Source organism: Falco rusticolus, chromosome 15 (genome assembly GCF_015220075.1).
Source record: "Falco rusticolus isolate bFalRus1 chromosome 15, bFalRus1.pri, whole genome shotgun sequence".
Classification (NCBI taxonomy): Eukaryota; Metazoa; Chordata; class Aves; order Falconiformes; family Falconidae; genus Falco; species Falco rusticolus.
Genome location: NC_051201.1, coordinates 16,854,843 through 16,882,012, shown reverse-complemented (window position 1 = coordinate 16,882,012; position 27,170 = coordinate 16,854,843). Strand labels below are relative to the sequence as shown.

Sequence of the window (27,170 nt, the reverse complement as noted above, 5' to 3'; positions counted from 1 at the left end):
TAACTCTCCCACAGCATTTGCCTGGAGTCTGGGGTATGCTTTGTAGTCTTGTTGAACCCGAGCTGTCATGTTTGTGTTGAGTCCATAGTAGATTAATTAAAGCTAGCTCATGTTGGAATTAGTCCTCTTAGATGGCCGCATATGTTCTTTTCTGCAGAATGAGGCCAGCTCAGGTGCTTTAAACCCTTTTAGCCTTCTTTTTCTTGGTTTAAATATATGAGGGCGTAACTTAATACATTATGCTTAATATTTAACCACCTCATGAGGTGTTGAGAGGATTTTTAAAGTAATATTTATACAGCATTTTGAAGATTGCATTTTGAAGAAAGCATTGCATAAGCGATAATTATTATCTACATTTATTTTCATGCCTCAGTTGAAACATCTTTTACTTTTTGTCTAAGGTACTTAATTTTTCTTTTGCTCCTTTTTTAAAAAAATAATTATTCTGTTGTTTAACTTTATATGAGATTTTTGGGATATAGTTTTGGAGAAGAAAGCGGCTGTACAGGTTATATTATACTGTGTCAGATGGTTCTTCTCTGTTATTTTTTTCATTCCATGATGAACTGATGCTTTCACCAATCCAATTTGCAGCCAGAGGTTTATTCATGCCAGAACGGAAGAATAGGTTTGATTCTTCAGGAAATCAGCCAAGACTCAGGAGGCCTAGATTTTCTCTGTTCTGATACAGGTTTGTTGTTTGACATTGGAAAAATCACTTCTTCATGTCTCAGCTGACCATCTGTAAAGCAGAAATGGTGTTTCCCTACTGTGTACTTCAGTTGTAATATTACTTTTCTATATTAGGCAGTGTTCATAAGTGTGATAGGAGAACCAATATACTTCAAAAGGCATTGTTAATCTCCTGTGTGCAGATCACTCATAGCATCCAGTGACCTACAAAATGGATATGGGGCCTGTATTTCAGAAATACATATTAATTTAACTCTCACTTAACTAAAGAAGACAGCTTCTATCTTCTTTAGAGAGAATCAGTAAACAGTTTTTCCAAGATAATTAATAGGTGTATCTCCAAGTTCTCTGCCAATGTCTGCTTACAAAAAAAGAAGATATATACAGTATTTATGGTTTAGCCCCCAGGAAGATGATTGTGAAGTTTTTTCTGTGAATTTTATTTTGGCTACACATTTCTGTGATTTTTTTGTCAGATACAAGCAGTTTCATTCTGTAATCTGGAGTTTACTTGTTCTTGCCATGATATGCAAAGCCATATCTTCTGGGGGATGACATGTAACACTGGTTGCTAGTGATGGACCGTATATTACTAAGTAGATATGAGGCCATACATATCCATCCACCTTTCTAGGAGGAAGCTGTTATATTGAAGTTATTCCCTACTATAAGTAGTAGGGGAAAAATATGAAGGCATTGTACAATGTGATCAGACAAAAGCTTCTAAACATAAACAGTCATGCTTTTATCAGTTTTTTGATCAGCATGCAATGCTGAAACTGTGGGTAAGGTGGAGATCAAAATTTATCATATTTTAACTGAAATCCGTTATGCTTTTCAAATGGTTGCTCTATCCCGGTGGGAATGATCCATGGCAAGATAATGTTACTTAATCGTTTTATTTCTAAAACGCACCTTCTTTTCTCTGTGCATGCAAGTGCTTTACAGCTCAATAAAAACCATTGTGAAACAGACACTAAAACATTACCCTAAAAATCATTTCACTTTCCGCCTTCAATGTAGCCATTAAAGTAATAAAAGGAAGTCTACTACACAAGGAAAAAAATGAAAAAATGAAAACCAGAAAAGTTTATACGTGGGGATAACAGATCATTCTAATCATGCTGAAGTTTCTGTCAGCTGCAGTTTCGCTATCCTGAAATCATACTAGACAGACTCAGATCCAATATTCCTCACTCAAATAAGTTTGGTTGCTTGAAGATGCAGACTTTTTCTGAATTTATTACTTTGGAAGAATGAAAACAAACTTATAACCTATGAAAAGGTATGAACTCTTTATACTTTGGCAGCTGTTACGTTCAAAAAATTAACTCGATTATTATTGGAAGCTGATCCAGTAGTATCATTGCATTCCTGTCCAGTTCTGATGGTCTTCCCCTGTACATCCAATACAGAAGGTGACATGTGTGCTTCAGCAGAGCCAAGAGAATTTGCAATTTACATGGTAAAGGCAGGAATTCATCCTAACTCTTTCAATTTGCCTTGCTTTTCTAGTTAATATAAGAGATGTAAAGGAGTGATAGAATGCTTTTCTTTTTGTGAACCATTTGAACTCAGAATCTACAATGCTCCTTTCTGAAACCAGGTTGGTTCTAGGTTATCTATTGAGCTTATTCTAGAATAGTATCTCAACACATAGTATGCAATTGTACCTTATTGCTCTAATATGAAATATTAATGTCCTCCTAACATTTCCTTAGAGATGTCCCATCTCATGCACAGTATTAAGACAGGGTTTGAAGTTTTTATTAAGACACTTTTAAAGCTTGATACTTGTTTCCGGTTTTCTCCCAGACTTTTCAGAGATTGGTACTTGATTGGGCTGTCCCCCCATTCTCATCTCTAAAATATTATTTTCAAAGTTTCTAAAAGCATGATGCAAAACCTGTATTTCCTGTAAATTTGAGATCAGGAAAGTAGAGGTTTCAGAATCTTTCTGTGAATCAAAGAATTATTTCTTGTGATCATACTACATGATGTCCTCTCATAAAAGTATTCTCCTCAGATGTGACTACAAATGAGTTTGGCAAATATTTTTAAGCTTTAGACCTTAGAATGTTTTAACCTGGTTCCTCCTTTTCTTATTCACTTTGTAACAGTATTTTAGCAGCTTTTTTGCCACAGCAGCTGTTAAGGTAACATTGTAGAAAGTATTTTGAGTTCTTAAAGTCTTCAGCTGTAATTATGCTTCTCAGAAGAATCATTCTGTACCTATACGTGTGTATATATGTACATATGCATATGCACATACATATACCCATATAAACAGAGACCATCAATGGCCGTAACTCCACTATATAATCCTCTGCATTTGGTCAAACTGACTAGGGAACCTGCTTGTAACAAAGAACTATCTGTTTAGAAGAAATATGCCTCAAAAATTAACAATTCATTCATTACTGGTCTGAAATATAGACTACATCCAGAAATTTTGTATGTTCAGCATTTTTTTACAAAAACAGGTATTGACAGATAAATTTTGTCACATTATGAACGAAGCACTCAAAAAGACAGCTTGGAAATTGTGTCCTGCAATCTATTTTTACAGATAGAAATAACGGATTAAGTTAAAATGATTATCACCATGGCAGTAGGTCTGCGCATCAAATAGCATTCTCTTAGCTGATGGTAGCACTGACTCCTTACAGAAACCTGTTTTCTATAAATTATGTACCAATTTGCAATACAAAGAACACCAAAGTATTTTACTGTGTTTTGATATCTACTGGCTTGTGACAGATGCATTTTTTTTAAACCTGCACATTGCTATCATTAAGCTGCCTAAAGGCTTGATTTTCAACTGAAGCTTCTACAGAGCTGCAAAAGATGAAAATGCCTCAAAAATTAATTTGTTTGCCATTCACAGTGTGTGGCAATGCAGGAATCATAAGACAATACTGTGAAATCTTGAATAAGAAAAAGTAGCTCCCTTTTAAAATTCTTTTGCCTAAAACTTGAAGCTAAACTTCCTTGTGTGAGAACTCATAAAAAATAGCAATGAAACCTCATTGAGAAATGAATAGTAAAAAACTGAGGTGTTGAACAGAGCCCTGGTTAGCTTAATTTTAATTGTAGGTTTGACAGTTATTAAACTTTCAGAAAAGACACCCAGAAATAAAAAAAAACAGAGTAGTAAAATCTCGATATTACAGAACCGAACATGTACTTACTAAGCATGTAAGTAAATATTATCATGCCAAGTCAGTCTTTGAGTTAAAGGGTTGTATGCAACTCTGGATAGTTAGCAGGAGACAGGATGATGTCAGGAAGTTATTTCCTATAGGTTAATGGCCATGTGGTTAAATTGCTCAGTTTCCATACATTGGTAAGTATTTTGATGTGTTTGCCACCCACAAGCCCAGAAACGCCACGTGGGACATCTGATAAACAACAGTGCAGGCTGAGATCAAGCTCAAGTAATGAATCGACTGAAGGATTGCTTTGGTCCCAGAAGCCCCAGGGGTTATCTGTAGTCACTGCTTGGAGTGGTATCTCATTTGAATGCTTCAAAACTAAGAATGCTTTCCCAGGGTGAAAAATCTTCAGACATAACCCTAAATGTCTTTTCCCCCCTTCATTGATGGAAGTCTTCCATTAGCTTCTGCTGTTTGTCACCTTGGCATCACTTGTACTCATGATCTTTTTCCATACTGCTCCACACATCACCCTTTTCATTACAGAAATGCACTCTCCTGAAGGAATTCAAGTCAAGTGGTCCCAAACATCAAAGGTATTTGAAAACCAAACCTAACTCTACATCTAAATTTTGCAGTCCTTAAAGAGAATAGAAACAAAATTCATGGGTGAAATGTGGGCTTGGTAACATGATTAACAAATTTTTAGTCAGATTTGCACCCAAAATATCAACAGCTCTACCATCAAGTTTTGAAATAAGAAGCTGGATGTGAATCCCGCTTTATTAATTTCTGTTGACAGGTGAATTGCACTTTGCAAAGTGTTTTCTGCTTACATTTTATTTAGTTACTGTCCCAACTAAATTTAGCTTTCCTAAAACAATCACTGAATTTAAATGAGTTTCCTGTCCGCACACATTTGTAATTTTTGTACTAATCATTTCTTTTTTGATAGCACATTGTTTTATTCTTTCAGTCTTGAAAAAAAAAAAAAAGATAAAAGAAAAACCTGCCACCAAAGTGAATTTTTTTTTATTGCATTTCATTTTAAGTCGTCTTTTTAAAGATCTGTCATTTATACAATGACAAGAAAACTTTCTAAATTGGAACTAATTTATGAATTCCTTCTTTTTGGCATAATGTCACTTTGCAAGTTAAAATGATAATGACTGCAAAGATCAAATATGTTTATCTAAAAAAAGAAGAGGGGGTTTAAGAGTTTGCTCTCATTAGAAATCTTTGCAAACTCTGTACACAGCAGGCATTATAGATTTTTTTGAGTGCAAAAGTCCTTTAGGTTAAGAAAAAGCTGTAGCTGAGAAAGGTAAAGCTTGAAGACAGATCAGAATACCTTTTTCTGGCTCCGGGTGAGTGAAATATCTGGTTTTCACTTATGTGATTGTTAGAATGAAATTTGATTTTGTTGCCAAACCAACACTTTGGAGTACTCCATATATGTGAGTGGCTTCTTCCTACTCACCCTTCCACTCCTGCGCAGTCCTTTGATGGCACAAATACTCACAAAACAGTGTGGTCCCTGGCACTCTACCTGATGAGAGGTTACAGCACCGAGATGCACAACTGAGTCTTTACAACTAGTAAAGTGACATTATGTGTTGTTTTTTAATAACTTCTCCATTGTAACAGAGTGGTGTGGAAATATGCGTCCAAATGGCTTACAGTGGAACTTGGTACACTGGAAAACTTTCTGACCTCTTGTCTTTTCATTAGAAGGATTTTGATGCTAAGGAAACAACTAAGCTGTACCAAATGAAGTAGAATTAATACCATTATGCTCACAATATGCCCATTGCCTGGGGCGAATGCTGTCGACTGATCTAATAATACCAGAATCGCATCCTCACACCAATGTAAAATGCATCCATATGTTTCTTATCAAGACCACTGGTGGCACAAGTCCTTGATCCGGGTAAATAATAGTCTTTAAAGCTGTACAGAAGAAAAGTTTAATTTGGTGCTGTTGCTGTGCCCTCTGCTATTGCTTCCCCTTACGCTTCTGAATTTCTTGTTACTACCAGTAGTGTTGGCATTTCACCATCTGTTCTCTCTTCCAAGATATCAGTTTGTATTTTTGCCTATAGCTCAATCTCTCATGATATGCTCTTCACCATTAAATGTTTAAAAGTAGCACAAAGAAGGTATTAGTCTGTGATATAAAGGGGAAGAAATATGTTTCCCCTATTCATTTTCTTTCATTGAAATTGTAAGTCTTTTTAAAGAAGTAGTTAAAAATAATTATGAAATATTTTCGAAAATACTACAAAAATGTCATATAAGATGTTCTAATGCTTTGTCTAGGCACACTGCATTGAGTGCAGATTCAGGCTGCAAGTGAATAAGGAAACAATTTCTACCTTATATTACCAAAAATAGATGTTGAATGGGCTAGTAATTTCACCTAAATCTTGTTTTAAGTATAGCTTTCACACTAAAAAAAAAAAAATCCTTCTAATATCTGATGCAAAATTATACAAAGATTAAAAACAAAGATGCAAATATGAACAAGATAAAAAAGATTCAGACTACATTTTTTCCTATTTAAACCCCTATGAGGATCTTTTTTTCTCCTTTGAGATGTTGAAGGAAGTTCCTATGCAGGGTTTTCCTTTGACATCACGTACAGCTGATGATTGTGTCACTGAAGGAGATCTCACAGTTGAGTGGTGATCTCTGAATGTCTGTCTTATTCTCAGAAGCTTCCACTGCCATGCCCAGATTGTGCTACTTCCGTTGACTAAACACAACTTTTGAGGACTGTTTGTTTTGAACATGCTGACAAAAATCAGTGAATTAGTGATTTATTCACAATATAGCCTAGAGACAAATAAGTATGCTTTGTCTTCTGTCTCTAGAATAATTGTGGGGTGTGGTGTGGTGTGCTATCCTTTATATGCAAAATTTCTGATGCAGTTCAAGTGTGATATGGGACAAAAGATGTCTTTTATGTTTGGTACTCATGCTGATACTACTGAAGCATACACTTCAATGCCGTTCTCCATTTTATACTCAGATTCTTGAAGACGAAAGCATGACTAGGAAGACTACTATTAGATAACATGCCCATGAGCTGTTAACGAAGCTGCAAATTACTAGTGAAATATGAAAAGTGAACACAAAAGCAGGTGCCGCAGCTGGCTGGAGTAAAAAAACAAGTTTCATTTCTGTCATGTATTTGAAGTACAAGAAGATGGGAGTTTCTACGATCAACAACATATTAGAAGCCTTTTCAAAGAAAATAAGCAATCCCAAGGTGTCTGGACGCTATCCAGATTTGTTTGGAAGTGCTTTAATATGAGGATAATTGGATGCCAATCTCTGGATAAAAATTTAATGTTAATTTTTATTCTGAGATCAGAAACCTGTCCTATCACTGTACGTTAGCTGTCATGTTTATAGGGCCTTTACGTGCCTTCAAATTCTTTTATTTCAAAGATAATTTGAGAAATATTGAAATGCAAAGATGCATGCTGCTCTGAGTCCTCAGTGTTTGTGCAACGTATTCAGGAAGCTTTTCATGAAGCCCAGAGACTGTAAAAGATGATTATACAAAATATTCCTGAACTAGGTCATGTCAGTCCATTAAAGATGTCCTTGAAAGTATGTATTTAAACCTATTTAAGTCTTTTGCAGATGGTGGTGAGGCAGCATTTAGGTTTTTTAAGAAATCCAGCAAAACCACAGTTTACACCAGCAATATCAGAGGTAAGTTTTGAGTAATCTTTTCTATTATTTTTTTTTTAATGTATTAAGCTAGTTAACAACATGACATATAGGAATGAAAGTTCAGTTCCAGTTTCACTTTGTGAACTAAATCCTGTTCCCTTTCTGCGTCTCTCCATATAGAGAGCTGGAGCATTATTTAAGAGACAGTGCAAGAAGAATTAGTTCATGGTTGTTTTTTTTTCCTTACTCATAAGAAGGAAATGTGGTAGAAAGATCATGACACTGTCTAGAAAGATTATCTTTTTGTATTTTTTCTGGTTTTCAGGGAGGAGGAAGAATAATAGAGATCCCAGGTACTGAACAGTTCCTCCTTGCTACAAGAATATCCTTACGTTTATTACATTTCCTTCATAGAAAGTTCAGTACCTGACTACAAGTGATCACAGAAAAAGGTTTTGCCTGAAGACATACCTGGGTATTGCTTGGTGCAAATGTTGAGTTACTACAATGATGTCAGGGTGGTATCACACAGATGTCTCTGGGGAAGTGGTTTGGGTCAAATTTTTTGTTTAGATACGTGAATATAATTTTTAGTGAAAGCTTTAGAATTCTTCACAATTATGACCAGTCCTTTTATTTTGGATACAGCATGCCTGTCAGGCAAGCATTAAAATAGTAATTTTGGAATGTTCTTCCCCCAGCTTCTGTAGTATTGTGATTGTGCATTTGTGATATTGCCATATTGTAATATTGACAGGTTAACTAATTTTACCAATTTCTTTCTTCTGTTTGAGCTATCTATTTACCTTGACAAATCTTTGAGCATGGACACCATGGGGGGAGGTTCTGAATATTATTTTGATACAAATTCTTCAGATTTATCATGAGCACAATTTTTTTCTGCAGTACCAGTGTGTATATGTACCTACTATGGTCAAGCGCTGTTTCCAAAGGAAACTCTGCCAGAGTTGGATACAGTTACAATAATTCCAATGGAACTTCCACTGGAATCACCCAGCTGGTTAAAGCTTAAAGACCCTCAGTCAAACTACCAAACCCTGGTACTTGACAGCAGAAATTGTTAAGATTCTTTTTCTTCTGTTCCTTTTTGCTTTTGAAGAAAGGTAGCTTAGCAAAAGTCTGTCATAGCCTGGAAGGTTTGTGCAGACAGAAGGTAGTTAGCAAATGGAATTATGTGCAGAAAGGCTTTAATCCCTCCAGCCCTTATATAAGAACATCTGCTTGAATTACAGGCCGCACATAAATTGTGTGTGTGCTTGTTTTTGTCACAGATCCTTCCCCTCCACCCTCTGCTCCCCACATCTTATAAGATACAACGCCAAAAAAAAAAAAAAAAAAAAAAAGAAAGAAAAAAAAAAAACCCACCAAAAACCCAAAAGCTAATTAGTACTTCCAGCCCCCCCATTAGCGAAACTTGATATGTTTACTAAAAAAATAATTACGACATTCCATTCATAAATCTTTAGCAATGTCAGCATTATACTGATGGAATTATGATGTCCCAGTACAAATTGTCTGACCTGCTTTATGTTCCCCAGCACATAATTAAGGTGGCGGTGTGTTAAAGGAAGTAATTTTGTTCAAAGCTTTGGCACCAGCCGTGCAATGTCTTTTGCTCGTATTACTAACAGTTACCAGTCAACGTAAGGAACTGCACCGCGTTTGACTTGTGAGACTAGACATATTCTTGTAGCTCTGAGCACAAGGCTTTGAGCAACACATGCAAAGTTAAAAATAATGTTCTGTGCAGTGACTTTGTCAGGGTTTGGGTCTTACTCTCTTGAGGATATGAGTAGAGCAAATAAATTAATGAATGATGACAAGAAAAGCTTAAAACCAACAAGCTTTAAATTTTTTTCACAGGTATTTTGAAAGAGAGCTTGTTTCCTTCCTTTGTAATCTTTGAACTTTCTTGCTTTGTTCTTTGAAGATAGAAGTTTTAAGAGAGTCTCTAGCAGGCTTTTGAAACTTTATTAGCAAATATCATTTTTATTGTCAGAGCACATCTTCTGGATATTAATTCTAGAGGGATCATAGGAGTGTACATTACTGGAGAAAGTACCAGTGGTAGTATAGGATCCTGATCCTACAAACAGCTCAGAATGTGTGCCTCACTGAAGTTCCTGAGTAATCCTGTTGACATTAAGAAACACAATGTTTCCTTACAATTCACTTGTGCAAATGTCTTCCTCACCATTTGCAGGCACCGGTGAGGTCTCCAAGCCTGTTGGCTGTAAGCTGGGCCTGAGTCTTTGTAGAATCACGTTTTATGAGCCTTTCTCATATATTCTTCACTAACTTCCAGGTGCAACTTATATTTGCAAAATTACCTTGCATTAGATGGTAGGATTTGGTTGAACATAAAAAAATTGATAAAATGCATAATTACTCACTTGGTAAATGTGATTAAATGTATTTTCTTTATCCTTGTGAAACACTCGGGCTTGGGTGAAAGATAGGGAAATTGTGACTGTTAATTTAATTTAGGAATTTAAATACCTAGTACCTTGAAGACTCTGAAATTGCCTCTTGACTTCACTGGGCTTTAGGAAGGGATATTGATTAATTGTAGAATCAGCAAAATAAGTCCAGTGCAAAGAATTAATGGTAGGTTTCATAGGGCTGATTATAAACTGCAGTAGTTTATTGTTTATAAAAATCTTTTAGTTTAAAATTATCATCGTTTTGCATAGTCTGTATCTTTAAACGGCTACAAATTCAATTTCTAAGTCAAAATTACATGCACTTTAATTCCTGCTACAGTTAGCACACAGTATATTATTTACATTTATCAAAAAGAAGGAATAGTCAGCTATGTGTCTAGAAGCATGGACGCATATTTAAGCATGGGTTTATATTTGAGCATGGCTGAAACTTTTCCCATAAAGTCAGGAGAACATTTAATCCAGGCTAGGATTAGCTTTAAATTTTCTTTCCAGCTAGTCCCATAGCCTGAGTGTATACACTCCCATGCCATCATTTATACGGCATCTGCCATTTTTTTATATAACACTCTTAAGATTCCAGTAAAGCTTCTAAGATGTATTTTGATATCATTGGATCCTTAACACATTCAAAACAGATTAATAACCCAAAATACACATTTTTAAAGCAATTTCCCTGCTGTGAGATGGTACATTACTGGCCTTTCTGCTCTGTTCTCTAAATGAAAATACACTGACTAGAAGACCAGACTAGAGATTCCTTGAAACTTGTATTGTTTGTTTCAGCTGATCTGAATGATACAAGCATTTCATTTCAGCATGCTTTTCTACTGTTGATTCAAACCTACAGCTAAGGCTCCTGAATAAACCACACATCTGAACATATAGTGAAGAAATATTGAAAATTCTGGATTTTAATAATCCTATAACAGTGTCAGCCTGTTTTAAATCTGTTGCTTCTGAGATCTAGAAAATACATCATTAGGCACATTGTCTTGTGAGGTCAAAATTAGCTGTTACTCTTTCCTGTAAAATATTAATTGCTGAATAATTTCCATGCAAATACACTAGCAATTATTAATTACATTGCAATGACTTGGCTGTTTATAGCCTGTAAATTGAAGCATTAGATGTATGTAAATATCTTGACTATAGTGGGAAATGGAAAGACACTGCTTAGTAATAAAAGCTGTCTTATTCAATTAGCAGCATGTTACATATCCTGTTTCCTTCTAAACACCATAGGGTCTCCTAAACATTCGGAGAGTTGGTGTTGACTAAGCAGTCTGTTGCATTTCAGACTACAGCAAACCTTGTACTTAAAATTACCATTTGAAATAAAATAGAACAAAAATTTTACCAAGCCTAAGTAGGATTGTGGCTAAGCTATTTGAAAATCAAAGCTTAAGTGGGGGAAAAAAAATCAGGGTAACATTTATTTCTGAACAAAGAAGTTTCAGAGTGGCTGAAACTATTTGATAAATAGTCTGAGTAGAAACAAACTGACAAAAACGTTTGAACACAATGTTGAAATGCTTCATTTTGAAAATGTCAAAATGAACTGTTTTGACGTTTCAAAATGTTTTGGGTTTGCGCATTGTAATGGAATCAAGGAAATAAAAGGCTAAGTTCACAAAACTTCTTGAGGGCTGTGTCCTCTTACCAAATAAATGCAGTGAGATTCCTTGGCTCAAGCACATCTCAGCCTTACTGCCTTCCAAAAGAGTGCCCTCACCCTTCCACAAGACGATGTGTACTCTGATTCTCATCTTCTTGATGATGATCCACTTTGCATGGTCAGCTTGTATATCGTTGAGCAGAGAAAGCATCATTCTCACATTCTAGTAGTTTGGACATGCACTAGAAAGACACAAAAGCCTGACTTTCTACCAGTGCACTGAATCCAGCAGAGACTGAACCTTAGCCAAGGACTCTGATGTTTCAAGGAACTGTATTACCCCCATGATATCAACTACTTTGGGGTAAAACATCCTTAGTCTTCTCCATATGAAGTATTTAAATATTATTTGCTGAAGGGAATGGAATTCACCACAAGCTATGTTTGGAGTATTTTTGGTTACTAATCCTTGGGTATTGATTTTTTTTTCCCCTTTCTTTTTCTTATTTTCCCCAAGTTAAACTCTCTCTATGAGAAGACTTTTTTATAACTTCTGGGGTTTTTACTAGTCATCTGACAAGAAAAAAATAATTAGTATTTTCATAGTCCTTCTCCAGTTGATTAAATCTTGTAACATGTTGTAACATGATTCCGTATTTCGACTGATGGAAGTTGCTGGAATGTGTCAAGGATCAGTTTATGCTTACATCTATTAGCTTGCTGCCTCAATAGGTGTAAATCAGCATAGCTCCATTCATGTCAGTAAGGTGTGCTGTTTTATACCAAACAGGAGATTGACTCACTATATTTTCACTTTTATTAGGTAAGTTACAAATAGTTGTGCTAATGGGTTTGCTATTTCCCTGCTAATTTCAGTGAGTAAGTCTTTACATGCTGTTATGCATCTGTTTATCTAAAGACACACAACTAGTTTCATTGACTCAAATGACTTCTTCATAAACATCAGATAATTAATGCTCTAATTTTCTGAGATCTGGGATTGTAAATCTGGTACATCTTGAGAAATAATATCTATGCTATATAAATATGTGTGTGTGCTGTGTGTGGGTTTGTGCATGCACAAGTATATATTGTTAAAATCCATCATTTCTGTTCTTTCCACCTCACAAATGAACAAGATAGTAAAAAGCAAACTTAGTTTAAAGAAATTGTATTAGTTTCCATTCAAACAGTAGCATAAACCTTTCATGTCACTAGTTCCTGTGAGCGTGCGTACAGAAACAGCTGTAAGAATCTTATTTAACTTTTTTCAGAGTACCATTGTCATCTATAACTGCCTAACTGAAAACTGCTGCAGATCAATATTATAAGAACTCTAAAAACCAAGGAATATATACATAACAGATTAGTCCATAATATTGTCCATGTGCCATGTCCTCCCATTCTGTTTTAAAAAAACTCCCCCTTGTAAAGCACATTATTGTGACATTCTTATGAAAACAAAGAGTGCATATTTATCTTCCAAAATATTCTTCAAGAGTTTCATAAGGTTACTTCATGAAATGTTAGACTGAGCCCTTTGCCTTTTCTTCTCATCATTTCCATCTACTAAAAATAATCTGCGTGCAATGCAGCTAAATCAGAGTAGCCGTGGTGCATAAGGCCATGATGAGCAAGCCTAACCACTTATATAGTGCTAAGAGTCCTAAATCCTCCTGTTTCCAACCCCATTGATGCTATCATCAGTGGTGTATCATTGTATACATGCCTGATTAAAGTTTAAATAAATGTCATGGTTCAGATTCAAATAAAAATGGGCTTTTCTGAATCAGGACCTCTTAAATGCTCTTCCAAAGTCCAATAAATTCAGAATACTTTGGATTGCTTTCACTGTACTTAAAGGTCAGGCCTTTAAATAGATGTTTAGGGAAAACTTTTTTATTCAGCCAAAAGCGTATAATGTGAGACCTTTCTGTACTGAGATAGTCCTGTTAAATTACGTCCCATTACAGCGTTAGACAATTAAAGCACCGGCTCTGACCTCTTTCTGTAATACAAACAAGGAGTCAGATTTAGGGGAATGAAGATGTAGGTCAGTATCTCCAAGGATTTCACAGGAACTGAGTTAAGCCTTTCTCAAACATCACTAGGTGTGCCTTTGAGTCTAGATGGTCTTGTAATTTTGAGTCTAACCCTCTGTAAATCTAATGAATAACTTTGTTTTCTCAGTAAGGGGTGTGTGTGTGTATATATATATGTGCAGGACATATATCATAGATTGTACATTTTTCTTAAGCTACCTTAGATTCCTGGTAACATACATATTTAAAAAAAACGATCAGCCTAATAAAAAAAAATAGGCAAGTCCAACCAATCCCAGTTTGAATTCTTTGCTGGTATATTTGTAATATCCAAGTGTGTTAATAGAAACTGAGAGATTTATCCAGTAAGTGATTTCATAGCTTTTTCCTGTTTGACTCAACACATTTATACATGAGAAGTTAATTTATGTTCTTAACAAGTTTACATATACAGCAATACTTTTTGTATGTAAAATAAAATGCCTCTTAAAGAAATTAAGTCAAGCCTATACCTCTAGTACAAACCTTTGTTCAACTCAGTTTTGTATTAGTTGTAAATATTATGCATAAATATGCAAGCCAATTATGATGTTTTTATTAGAAGATAACCTATGATTCCTAGGCAAAGTATTAATTTAAATTTCTCTTGTTTGTCAGTAATGAATTGATTGTTGCTGTTTAGTGGGTTTTGTGACAAACTGGTTTTTGTAGGTTTCAACAATACCGTGTGATTGGAATCAGCAATACTGTCGAAATAAGGATATATCTAGAGAAGCATGGAGTTACATTCATAGTATTTCTTCTCCTTCCACATGAAGTCAGAAGTCAGTGTATAAGATATTTTAAAATATTTTTTGAGTAGAAGAAAGGCATGTCACTGAGAGAATTAAATGTACTGAATTAAACAGTAGTCAGAAATGTAAGTATATGGGGGGGTTTGCTTCAAAACATAACGTAAAATAAATATTTAGTTTTGATTTTAAAGACTGTCACTGTATGGCATAACGTGCATGAATAAGATCTCAACGTTGATATCCTAATTTCATTTAAGTGCTTTTTATTCAATATTTGACTAGGCGTTGCTGGTCTTACACTGGTACCGAGGCTATTAAGACCTGTACAGTGGATAGATTTCTATCAACTTTGGGCCGAACCTTATATTGGCAAAAGCAGTCGATCGTATGCCATTAGCAGTAATGTTCACACCCACAAAATTTTAGACCTGATTTTCGTAAGATGTATTGGGGCTGATGTAAGACAGTGCCATATTCCTTGTTTGGTTTGCGATGGCTCATGTATGGATATTTGAAAGGCAGAAACAGACCTCAATTTCAGCTTTGATAACAGATGTGTCCTTGAAAACTACAGCTGTCTTGATGCTCAGGGCCTGCCTTGACATCCCGTTATGCATTATTTTGGGGGTCCTGTTTGATTCTGTTTTCCAGGGACCTTTGTGCCTTCTCTGCTGCTGGCTGTTGCCAGCTGCTATGTGAAAACTGAATTCAGCCATATGAGTGCAGGCAGCATATTGTGAAAAAACCTGTCCATGGTGGTTATCACCAATCTTTGAGCCAGTCCTTACTCGCAAGCTGCTGTGAGTGTGGACCTGGTGTGAATGGGAGCACTGGGACTGATGTTCATGGGACACTGGGCTGCGACTCAGTTCTGTTTGGTTTGATTCCTAGATCATCCAGTGTGTCTGCTGCTGATCACTTTGATAACTGTGATTTTCCCCTCATCAGACTGCAGCAACACTTCCCTGTCTCTCAGCAGGATTATGAAGACAAAAATCGGTTCATGATAGCAAGATGTTTCATTTCTACTCCACTAAGGAACTTGAAGACTTCATACAGGTAACTCAGCCTCTTCTTACCTATCAAAGGGCACTGCGCTGATAAGTTGGTGCTTAAAATTCTCCCCCTTTCTCTGTGTCCAAACTTGGGAAAATTCAGTAACAGTTTTGTATGCTAACTCCTAACTTCAGGCTGTTGAAGGAACACATCAACAGAAGGCCCAGATCAACACCATTTCACAGATCCTTGGGCTTTTAAAGCAACAGTGTAGACAAAACAGGCAAGGTGTTGAGCTTTCTGTAGGCCCTGAATGTTTAGCTTTAAGCCATTCCAGATCAATATCTTCCATTGTTTCTTCTGCATATAGGAAGAAGCATATTTTTTTGTGACAATATAAAATATAAAGCCTGTAAGAACTTCTGTGATCTTGAGAATCATCTGAAAATACCACAGACAATGAGCAAGCTGAATCAGTGCTTCTGGTCATTTTCTTCTGAATCCATATTCCAGAAAAACCCAACCAGTACTTACCACGTATTTATGGGAAAATATTAGATGTGGTTCTTTGGTCTGTGATTTTGAAGAATGCAGATGAGCTAATTAGCATGGGTCTCTGACAGAAAAATCTCTAAAGCTCATTATAGCTTAGAGTATACCTTTGAAAAGGCAAGTGCTTGTGTAAGCATCTTTCAGATGCACTTTCCACACAGGAGAGTTCTGAAATGCATATGCAATGGGAGGCTTGCCCTGTTCCTGTTGTGGTTTAATCCCAGCTGGCAGCTAAGTCCTACCTAGCCGTTTGCTCACACCCCCATGGTGGGATGGGGGAGAGAACTGGAAGAGTCAAAGTGAGTAAACTCATGGGTTAAGATAAAGACAGTTCAATAGGTAAAGCAAAAGGCACACAAGTAAAGCAAAACAAGGAATTCATTCACTACTCCCCATGGGCAGGCAGGTGTTCAGCCATCTCCAGGGCAGCAGGGCTCCATCACACGTAACCGTGACTTGGGAAGACAAACATCTTAATGCCAAATGTCCCCCTCTTCCCTCATCTTCCCCATCTTATATATACTGAGCATGATGTCATACGGTATGGAATAGCCCTTAGGCCAGTTCAGGTCAGCTGTCCCCCTCCCAGCTTCTTGTGCCCCTCCAGCCCTCTCACTGGTGGGGTGGGGTGAGGAGTAGAAAAGGCCTTGATGCTGTGTAAGCACTGCTCAGCAATAATGAAAACATCTTTGCATCATCGATGCTGTTTTCGGTATAAATCCATAACATAGCCCCATACTAGCTACTATGAAAAAAATTAACTCTATTCAAGCCAAAATAAGGACATTCTCTACCCCTTATTCCAGATGATTTACATCATGCTCAGGTCCCACATTATCTAATGCATCCTTATTAACATCCTCCCCCCTTCCCATCCCTTGATATAATACACAGGTATCATTCCCCTAGTCTGTGGACCACCCCTGAAAAATGTCTGTAAAATGTCTACACAATGTTCACTGGGTTCACTTAGTCCATGACTTTGGGCTCCATCTGTTGTGGTTGTCACTCTGGACAGAAGAGGTGGTCTGTTGAGTGGAGTTATTGGGCACCAAACCCAGCTCAGGTCACTGCTGCACTTGCACTGCTTCTCATAAGGCTTGTCCTCCATTGCTTCAGGTGGTTCCTGCTATAGTAATTCCTGTGACATGCAACTCAGAGCACAGGCTACAACAATTTAAGGGTATATCCATTGCAATCTCCACTCCAGTCCCTTTGGGCCAGGCTATATGGAGTTTAACACTGCAATGAACTCCTCCCCTTTTCTCTGCTCTGGCTTGGACTTGTCCACAGACTGCAGTCCCTTAGGGATGTACCAGCTCCAAGTGGAGCCTCATCTATGTACCACAGTCTCTTCGGGAGTATACCTGGTGCGGCATAGATTATGCACAGCCACAGCTGCTTTGAGGTGCACGTGTTCCAGCATGGCCTTCTCCATGGGCCACAACACCTTCAGAGACATAAGTGCTCCAGCATGGCCTTACCAATAACCACAGTCCCTTCAGAAGTAAACTTGCTCCAACACGGCTTTACCCATGGCTGCAGTCTCTCCAGGGCTGTACCTGCTCTGTCATGGCCTTATCCAAGGCCACACACTTTGAGGAGCTCCAGCATGATCTCATGCACAGCAACTGATGTTTCAAGGTCTACCGGCTGCAGCATGGAGTAATCCACACCACTCTGAGGTGTACCTTCTCCAGTGTGGACTTATCCTTGGGACACTGCTGCAGTGCAGACATAACTATGGCCACAGATGCTTTAAGATGTACCTGCTCTGACATAGGCTTATCCATAGCCACAAGTGTTTTATGGTGTCTTGCTTCCATGTGGACTCATCCACAGGTCACAGTCCCTTTGACTCAAGTTCACACTGGAGTTCCAACCGGTCCAGTACAGCATCACAGAAACAGCAGCAGTGCCCTGGCCATCTGCCAGCCCAGGCATGGAGCCACTGCCCTTATCAGAACATCCCCAGGCACAGCACAGTGAGAGATAAGCAGTGCAGCAGCAGCAAAAGCAAAAGCAGCCACTAACGAGCATAAGACTAATTTACAGTAAGGCAAGCAAGCCCCATTGCAAGCACTGGAGCCTGCCCATTAATAGCTAAACAGCACTAACAGCTATAAATTCAGTCTAGCACATTCCAATCAAACCTGTCGTTATCTTGAATCCTTTGAGCCTCACACTGGGTGTCAGAAAGGACTGCTGTGGCTTAATCCCAGCCGGCAACTAAGTCCCACACAGCCGTTCACTCACTCCCCCATGGTGGGGTGGGGAAGAGAATTGGAAAGGTAAAGGTGAGAAAACTCTTGGGTTAAGATAAAGACAGTTCAATAGGTAAAGCAAAAGCCATGCAAGCAAAGCAAAGCAAAACAAGGAATTCATTCACTACTCCCCATGGGCAGGCAGGTGTTCAGCCATCTCCAGGGCAGCAGGGCTCCATCACTCATAACCGTGACTTGGGAAGACAAATGCTATAACACTAAATGTCCCCCAGTTCCTCCTTCTTCCTCCAGCTTATATATACAGAGCATGACATCATACGGTATGGAATAGCCCTTGGGCCAGTTGGGGTCAGCTGTCCCAGCTGTGTCCCCTCCCAGCTTCTTGTACTCCTCCAGCCTTCTCGCTGGTGGGGTGGGGTGAGGCACAGAAAAGGCCTTGATGCTACACAAGCACTGCTCAGCAGTAACAAAAACATCTTTTCATTATCAATGCTGTTTTCAGCACAAATCCATAACATAGCCCCATACTATGACAAAACTTAACTCCGTTTGAGCCAAAACCAGCACACCTGTCTACCTTCCCTCCCAGGATTTGTCACTATGGCACTGTCTACAACCACTGGCTTTATACAGTTTTTGGATAAACTTTAGTCCCATTCCCCAGCCCCTAGCCAGGTGCAGGATTTATACACAACCTCCTGGCCCTGAGGCAGGAATGCTCCCCGGTGAGCTATCCTGACACTACAGTACATCCTGCCATGAGCTTTAACATCACTGGAGACATTTTTTCCCCCAAAGGAAATAATGACTTGCAGTAACACAGCTTGTTGTGAGATCTTGTTGGAAATCCAAACATGTGGCAATTTACGAGTGTCAGCAGATTTTTTTAGACTTGTGTGGCAATACGTGCTGTGCGTTAGATGTTGGAATCTGACCCTTCGGCTTTGCCACAGTGGTGTCCCAGGAAAACCATGTAGAGTTGCCTCTGCTGTCTTTTCTATTTACTTACTTTCCCTTAATAGATTGCAATTATAGTTTATCTATAGAGCAATTTGTATATATTCTGCCTGCAGATTGTTTTTCATGACCTGAAATCCTGCCTAAGGCCTTTTTATTTTATCTGTTCAATCAATTTTGCTTTTTGGTTTTTTGGTGGGGTGTTTTTGTACCATTCATGCTTTCTTTTTATGGAATTCCTGACTAACTGAATTAGGGTTGTAAAAAATTAAGAGGCAGAAAATGGTGAAGGTCATAAATTTATTCTTTCTCCCCCCAATCTTGTAATAATTAGTATTTTTTAATAAGAAGAGGGTGGGGGTTTTTTCCTACAGAAGATGAAACTCAAATTCTGATATCCAATTTGAATACCTGTGCTCTGCCTAACTGGAACTATAGTTATATAGTATAGCATATATAGTATATAGTTATAGCAGTATAGTTTCATACCGTTGCAAGACAAAACAGTTTTTACATTCATCATTGAAAAAGTGAAACAGGGTTTCTGGTTATGACTATTAAGAATAGCATAAATAAACCTGAGCACACTGCTGTGTAATGTTCAAGTAGAAAATAATCTTGTTGCAGACTAACCTGTGTGAAACTCGGGTTTGGCATGTTTAGAAGGTTTTACATCATCAGTTTCTGTTACAGCTGTTGGCACCAGACTGCAACATGATTGAGAGGCTTTGATGACCTCAGCTTCTGCAGTTTATTAAGTCATCCAAATAAATAAAGAGGCTCTGTCAAGTAGCTCGCTCCCAACATCTGCCTTACCTGTATATTGTTATGATCTAGTATAATTATAATTTGAATTTTAAGTGTCTATCGGCGAGGGAAAGGGAAGAGAAAGGTACTATTCTGTGGCTGAAGGGACAGGGGAAAAGACAGGAGTCTTGGCTACCATCTTTACTGAATACACAATGAAGGGCTAAGAAAGCAATCTTTTAATGGCCTCAAGAGTTGGTTGTATCAATAAAATAAGCTAGTTTTATTCTGAAGGCTAGTAGCAGCCTATTATTATTATTACAGGTATTGCTACAACTGCACAGAGAAGCAGGAATGTGCATGTATTGCATCAATTGCAAAGAATCAGTGAGGAAGAGCAATGTATTCATCCAGAGGGAGCAGACTGGTTTTTTGAAAGTACACTTGCGTGGGCCAGGGACATACCTAGCGACTCCTAATTCTCTGGTAGTATTCAGGTGGTTCTGCATTGCAGAGAGAAAAATGCCATTCTGAAATGAGTTGGTTACTTTTTAGATTTGGAGTTTTTTTCAGAGAGCTTTTTCATCAGCTCTCTGGTGAGATAAAACTGATGGAGTTAGAAAGTATATGGTAAATGACAAAACCTGAAAACTCAGAAGCTTTATTTTTTCCTAATTAGATGAAAGTCTTTGGTTTTCCTATGGAATGTGGTGTGGTGGTAAAACTGATGGTTCCAGCCAGGTTGAAATTGGAGTGAAAATATCTTTCCCACTGGTATTTCAAAACATCTGTCGGGCCAGTAGGCTTTGGCACATCGGGAAAAAGAGGATACTGAAGTGACATTAAACAACTGTGATGGTCCTCAAAACCTTATTAAAACAGAAGTCGGTAAGATTTACCACAGTGGAAAGTGTGTTCCCAGTTTTCATAGACCCCGTGTGTGTTGCTTGGAAGTGATTGTATGTGGCTGTGCTGCCCTGGGATGCTCCCCTGTGCCCTCAGCACTAACTGCCTTGAAATCAGACTGTGCTGCAGATTAGCTTCAGCAGGCAGGAAAATATTTAGATATTATATGAATAAATGCTCCTATTTTCTTTTTCCTTTGGAAATTATAACATAGCACATAATGCCTTGTAGGTGCTAGTACAAGCTGACTCTTATATTTGCGGAGGAAAAATGCCTGAAGTCAACAGCAAGAACTTCATAAAGCCTCTGGAGGCTAGGTGAGTGGAGGCAAAAGCAGGCTAGAACTTGATACGACCTCTAACTGTGTGATTGCTCTGTGGCAGTGTCACTACCTGAAGTATATGATGTCATGTCTTCCTTGACGAAGGTCCAGCTCACCTGGATTATCTGATGTTGGCCCTAGGAAGCTGTGGCGAACGTCTCTTCCTGGCAAGTGTAGCTATAACTAGGTACCACATATATGAGATGTGGCTAAAGCTAATTGAATTTTTGGATAAGATCCTGTAATCCCTGTGCCATGCTTCAGAGTTCATCCAGGGACTTTGCATTTTTTGTCTGCGTAAATCCAAACAGATGATCTTGAAGGCGCAGTCAGTGACTTTGGGTTTCAGTATCAGCACTCAAAACACACCAGAGACTTCAGTGAGCCTGGATTAGATCACATTCTAGAGATCACATACCGAAATGCAGCTTGCTGTTTTCTTACAGAGCGAAAGGGAGGGTCAGAGTCTTCTGAGTCATGACAGAAAAAGCTCCATTTATTCTTAAGTTAGGAATTTGCTGTGTAGCAGTCAGGACTATCCTGTCACCAAGAAAGTGCTGGCACAGGCCACTAAAATGACAGTCTGCTTGGCTGGGTCTCATTCTGGGGGAGTTTGCAGTGATGCCAACAACTCAGAAGTGCATCAGAAGTTGTTTTAAAGTACTGAAAAGTAACATGTAAACAGTGAGCAAATACATGAGTAAATGGAGAATGAAGTTGTCATCAACTGTCCTTCTGTGGAAGTAGGAGAATGCATGTCGTAAAATGTGGCTAAAAGCAGAACTCCCTTTTCTTTGCTGCCTCAGTGAGTACCCAGCTTTCAGAAATACAAAGCTGATCATTTTCTAATCCAGCGGCGCAATATGTCTGCCTCAGGAATAACCCTTATGGAAAATGATGAAAAAAAGCAGTCATACTGTCCCTTCGAGTCAATATTTTTCTTGTGGTTTTAGCTCAGGTCCCGGTCAGAAGCTGTATAGGATTTATTTTCTTTTGACTTCCACTGTCTTTGAATCCAGTCTTTAACATGCACAAATTCATGAAAAGCCGGTGAGCATGTTTATTCCCAAAGTGAAGCAGTCTTACAGACATTTCTCTTTTTCTTCTAAGTCTGCCCTCTTCTCTTCATGCTTCAATGTCTGGGACCATCTGCCAACACAAACAGAAAAAAATTAATTATGAATGGTGTCTTCCCATGCTAATCATTTATTGTAAAGGACTTTTTCAGCTTGTTTGTAATGGTTGTAGCCTAAGGGTGCACACTGTATAAATTGCCTGATTACAGGATACAGAACACTTCTTAATAGGCCTCAGATGATTAGGAGAGGGGAAAGAAATTAAAAAGGCCATTTCCCTTTAGGTATGCAAATGGATTGCAGAACAATAGACAAAGATATGATAGACCATGATAAAACATACCCTCTTTTCTTTTACCTTAAATTATGTACTAGGCAAGTAGCAAGCTTCATTACATGTGTCAGCCGAGATGTGAATTGTTTCATAATTGAAACAATGCCGTTGCCAGATAGCGCATGTTAGATTTCAAGATAAACCACCAGTTTTTGTGTCCTCAAGCAATTTGGGGTTTGCTGCCTAAATCTGTCTTAACAATGGTTACATTCTGACCTTGGTTTAATTTAACTCTGCCTACTTCAGTCTCTTTGAGCTGCCTATTCAAACAGTAAAGACTACATTTGGTTTTGTCACAGTAGATCCTCCTCCTGAGTCATAGTTTGCCCGTCTGTGTGTCCTAAACAGCTAGTATTTTACTGCCCATTTGAAAGTAGTTGGGTGTGTTTAACCAGTTAAGCGAACAGCAGGAGCCATCTCCTAGCTGTCGCACACTTACACGTGTGTGCATTCCTCCTTTCCCACACACTGACACACCTACGCATCTGCACAGGTCAAGCATCTGCTGTTTCGTGTGAGTCTGAATATTTAGGGAGACACAAATTCATGTTCCCTGGTATTAAAGTAACTTGACTGTCTTACTAGTCAAAAGCAGCTCCTATGAAATTGAAAGGTGAGAGGTGACAGATAATATTGCCTTTAAGGGCTCCTTGGAGTTTAAATCACTACAGAAGCTGGTCAGAGCTAAAACCCTTTGACAAATCACACCCCCAGCCCTCCCTGCTCTGCCGTGAAGGAAAGTTTTCACAACACACGGTAAAGTGCAGCTGATGTAGCTAGCAAAAGCTCCCGAGTGCTAACGGTGGGGCAGTCTGAGGCAAAGCTTCCCCTCGTATCCAGCTGAAGTGTTGGTTCTGACAGCCACATTGCTCTGTCACCAGTGTTCAGCAGACAGGACGCTGAGAATCACCACGTGGGGGTTAAAAATCATAGATTTTTAAAACTGTGAAAGTTTTGACATCTTTTTATTCCAATATATAAGCATTTGGGCTTAAGATTTTCTTTACAAGAATGATGTGTCAAAAGTAGCAGGGATTAAGACCCCAAGTCCAGTCTGGGCTGAATTTTTTGGATAGTCAAAGCTAGAATTTTCCCATAATTATAAAAGGCCATGACCTGAAGATAAAATATGAAGCCTGTTCTAAAGCTATCAGACTAGAAAAGTGCCTACAATTTAAACTGCCTGCATTTTGCTGTATTTCTTACAACATCTTAGGAACGGACAGCAAGTTTGCAAATTTAGCCAGGGGAAGCCCTGTGGGAGCAGAAGGGACTGAATTGTGTGTTACAGTCATGAGCAGCTTAGCTACGTGAGAAACAGTGATGTTCTAGTGTGTCTCCCCAAATAAATCAAAATCAAGATTCATGATGTAATCAGGTCTAAATTTTTTTAGATATTTTGTTTCTCATATGATATGGAAGAAAACAAGGAAGTGAAAAAATTCTCCAAGTACGTGAGCTGTGTCGGTGTGGTGTACTTTCTGACAATTCAGTCTTCCCTACTTTTTCAGCTCAGTCTTTCTCCAGAGAAGAAATGTATTTTCAGGTGCAACTCACATGTAGAGCCCCATCAGCTGATCCAAGCTCAGATTAAGTCCAGGACCACCCTTCCTTCCACTTGGAATCTGTTGATCATTGTAATAGATTCCCCTGTTAAGTGAGGCTACCAGGTCAGCCTCTAGCTCCTGGCAGCGGGCAGTTGTAATCTCAATCAGATGCAAGGCAGAAAAGAGTGGAGGGGGGAGGGTAAGGAGAATTTTATGATACAGTCAGCTGGGGCTTCCAAGAGCTGTAAATTGGGATTTAGATTGATATTGCTGTTCTTTCATTTATTTCACCAAGTAACAAGGGAAACAGCACTTTGAATGTAGTACTAATGAATAAATAATGCACTCATTTGAAAGCTGGAGTTGAGATTGAGAAATACGTCCAGTATTCCTTTAGTGGCCCTGAAGTTCCATTTTTGTACTGGATCAGAGAGAGGAGCCAGCAGAAAGATGCACGTGGTGCAAAGGTGGCCCTGCCACCTGCCCCAGCCAACGGGGAGGCAAGTGTGTGGTCTTCCTTGCACACCTTTGCTGTGAGTGCCTGGGCTTCACATGCATTGTTGAACTTCTTTCACTTAAGAGATGCGAAAAGAAGAGAATGTTATGTTAGATATTGTTTGAATCTGGAATTCCTTTTATTTAGTGTCTGTATGATACTGGCCTGCAGACTTCGGCTCGGCTGCATCCTGGGAGCTCCTTGCCCTGCTGGAACGCGCAGTGAGCGATCACCAGGCCCTCTAGGAAAGCTCTGACTGCTTCTTGCAGTGCTCTGCGACCATGACCTTGGGCTGTTTGATGAACGTTGCATAGCCAGTTGTGGTCCATTTGGTTGACAACAAACAATGCTCACTGTAGTAATATGTAAACTTGCTGGATTAGATGAAACATTACCTGGTCTCTTAAAACCACCGTCATCATCTTCAAAGATGATCAGAGAGCAAAACACTTCAAAGTTACCTGCTCTCCCGATAATTTCTCTTTACTTCACTGTGTGTATTTTCCTCTGCAGTTCTTTCTAAACAGTCACCCTATATGGGGTTGTATAGACCTGCTTACAACTGTCCCTTGATTGCCCACTAGGTCCTTTCTAGAGTATTTTTCTTGGGTCAGTTACAGCAAGAATAAATTATAATTTGTCACCTTGCACAGCTCTGAATATACTGCTGCTAATTACTTTTCCTATCAATTTGCAAACAGGGTGGAAATCTGCCATGTGCATCTTTTGCATCTTTAGTATACCTTGTTAATAAAATCTGTAAAGGGTTAGAAGCTGTGGTGAATATTGGTGTTGTTTTGGAAGAGTACCTTCTACAAATATCAGTTTGTGGAATTTCCCCTCCCCACATCTGTGGATTGTAAATTGTTGATGAATAGCTGAGATCATGTCAGAATGGGATGAAAGCTGTGAAAGATTATGGATTTCTTTTAGAAATTAAGAAATCCTAAGCCATAACATGCATTTTAAGATTGGTCCTGCTTGCAGTTCACATGCTGGAATCAGTGGTTCTCTGTGGATACAGGCATTTCAGGATCACTATCATCATTCAGACATGAAAAATTAATTTTAAGCAGATATGTAATAGACTATTAATTTTAAAAAAATGAATATTTGCAGTTAGCATCAACAAATACATTTCATTTCATTTGATGTTTGTGTTTTTCCTTGTTCTTAACTATTAGATAGATGAAAAGCTTTGAATCCAGTTTGAAATATGGTATTATATATCCTACATTAGGTATCTTCGAAATAGCATGTGTGGGTGTTTATGACATTTTTTAAGATTGATGATTGACAGTCACTCCCATAAAAAGTAGTAATACCAAGAATCACTTGTTCCAAGAATGCTGAGAACATTCCTTACTTTATTTTTTATTCTTTCGTTTCTGAAACCTGAAAAACAGTTTTATTTTTTAAGAATAGCAAAATATGAATAAAAAGGCACTGAATTAGGCTAACCTACTATTCTTTTATTTGACTGCACAATCAAAAAAACCAGCTGATATTCTCCTCCTAATGTCATACAGAGTATTTGTTCAGCTCTTGTTGATTGTAAACTCAATACTGCATGGTCCTTATTACACCGCAGAACCTCAGAAAGGCAATGCAAGTACAAAAGCAATGTAAGGAAAAGGTGATTTTGTGAGGAAATCCTTTCCACAGAGTGTGAAAACCAGCAGCAAACAGCATTCTCAGAAGGGAAAAACAGCTTTAGCTTCTAACCACTTCACCACACATGGGATAAGTGTCAAACAGCATTTTGGACTCAAAGGCAGCCCCAGCAGCAGAGAAGCTGCCTGGATAGCGCTGTTCTGTCTGAATTCAGACAGCTCTTTGAGCAAAGCTAATTCTGCACGAGTCCCCTTTTGCTTTTGATATGATCAACCCTGTTTCTACTCTGGTCATTATATATTGATGATGTAAAATACCATATTGTGGTGATATTGTTTAAGATTGACTGGAATCTTAAAATGGTTTTACGTTCATTTAATTTTTCAGGTTTGTGGCAACAATTGTACCCCACACACACAGACAGAGAGTCTGTTGTTCTAGAAGGTTTCAGGTTTGTACGCTAGGAGGAGCGTATTAAGGACCAAAGCAAAAACTGATGATGATGAGCGCATTAAATTATTTTTGTTAACCATCACAGGGTTTTTACAGGTGAAGTGAGTTTTTATCATAACATTTAAATTTCAGTTTCTCTAATGTTTAGACTGACTTTTTGTTTCCTCCTCAAGCTTCAAGTAGATTCAGCTGACTTTGATACAAAACAGTCATAAATTTTATCTTGTCTGTTCCAGCTCACTCCTCACTATAGACAGTTTTTGTTAACTAGTCATATAACATATATAACTGAAAAATCACCACATAACTTAGTAAATTGCTAAATGAAGTGTTCTAATTTATAAAAATAAATTCCTTCCTCGTGGACTTTTCTGCCAAAAGGTAGACCTTAGCCAGCACTTTTTCACTTAAATTGCATTGTACAATATAGATGGTACTTCTGTTGTGTTTGAGGCGTATTGGTTTGTGATATTAGAGGGTTTGGGGAGGGG

General features: G+C 38.3%; 1 long non-coding RNA gene across 1 annotated transcript in view; it reads left to right on the top strand.

Moving 5' to 3' along the window:
* Nucleotides 1–7,401: 7,401 nt before the first annotated feature.
* The window catches only part of LOC119157944, a 37,741-nt gene continuing 17,972 nt past the window's right edge, over nucleotides 7,402–27,170 (top strand). Inside the window, exons 1-3 of the long non-coding RNA XR_005107703.1 lie at nucleotides 7,402–7,574; nucleotides 14,372–14,579; nucleotides 15,346–15,513. This is a non-coding gene — a long non-coding RNA (uncharacterized LOC119157944). The remainder of the gene's footprint in view (nucleotides 7,575–14,371; nucleotides 14,580–15,345; nucleotides 15,514–27,170) is intronic.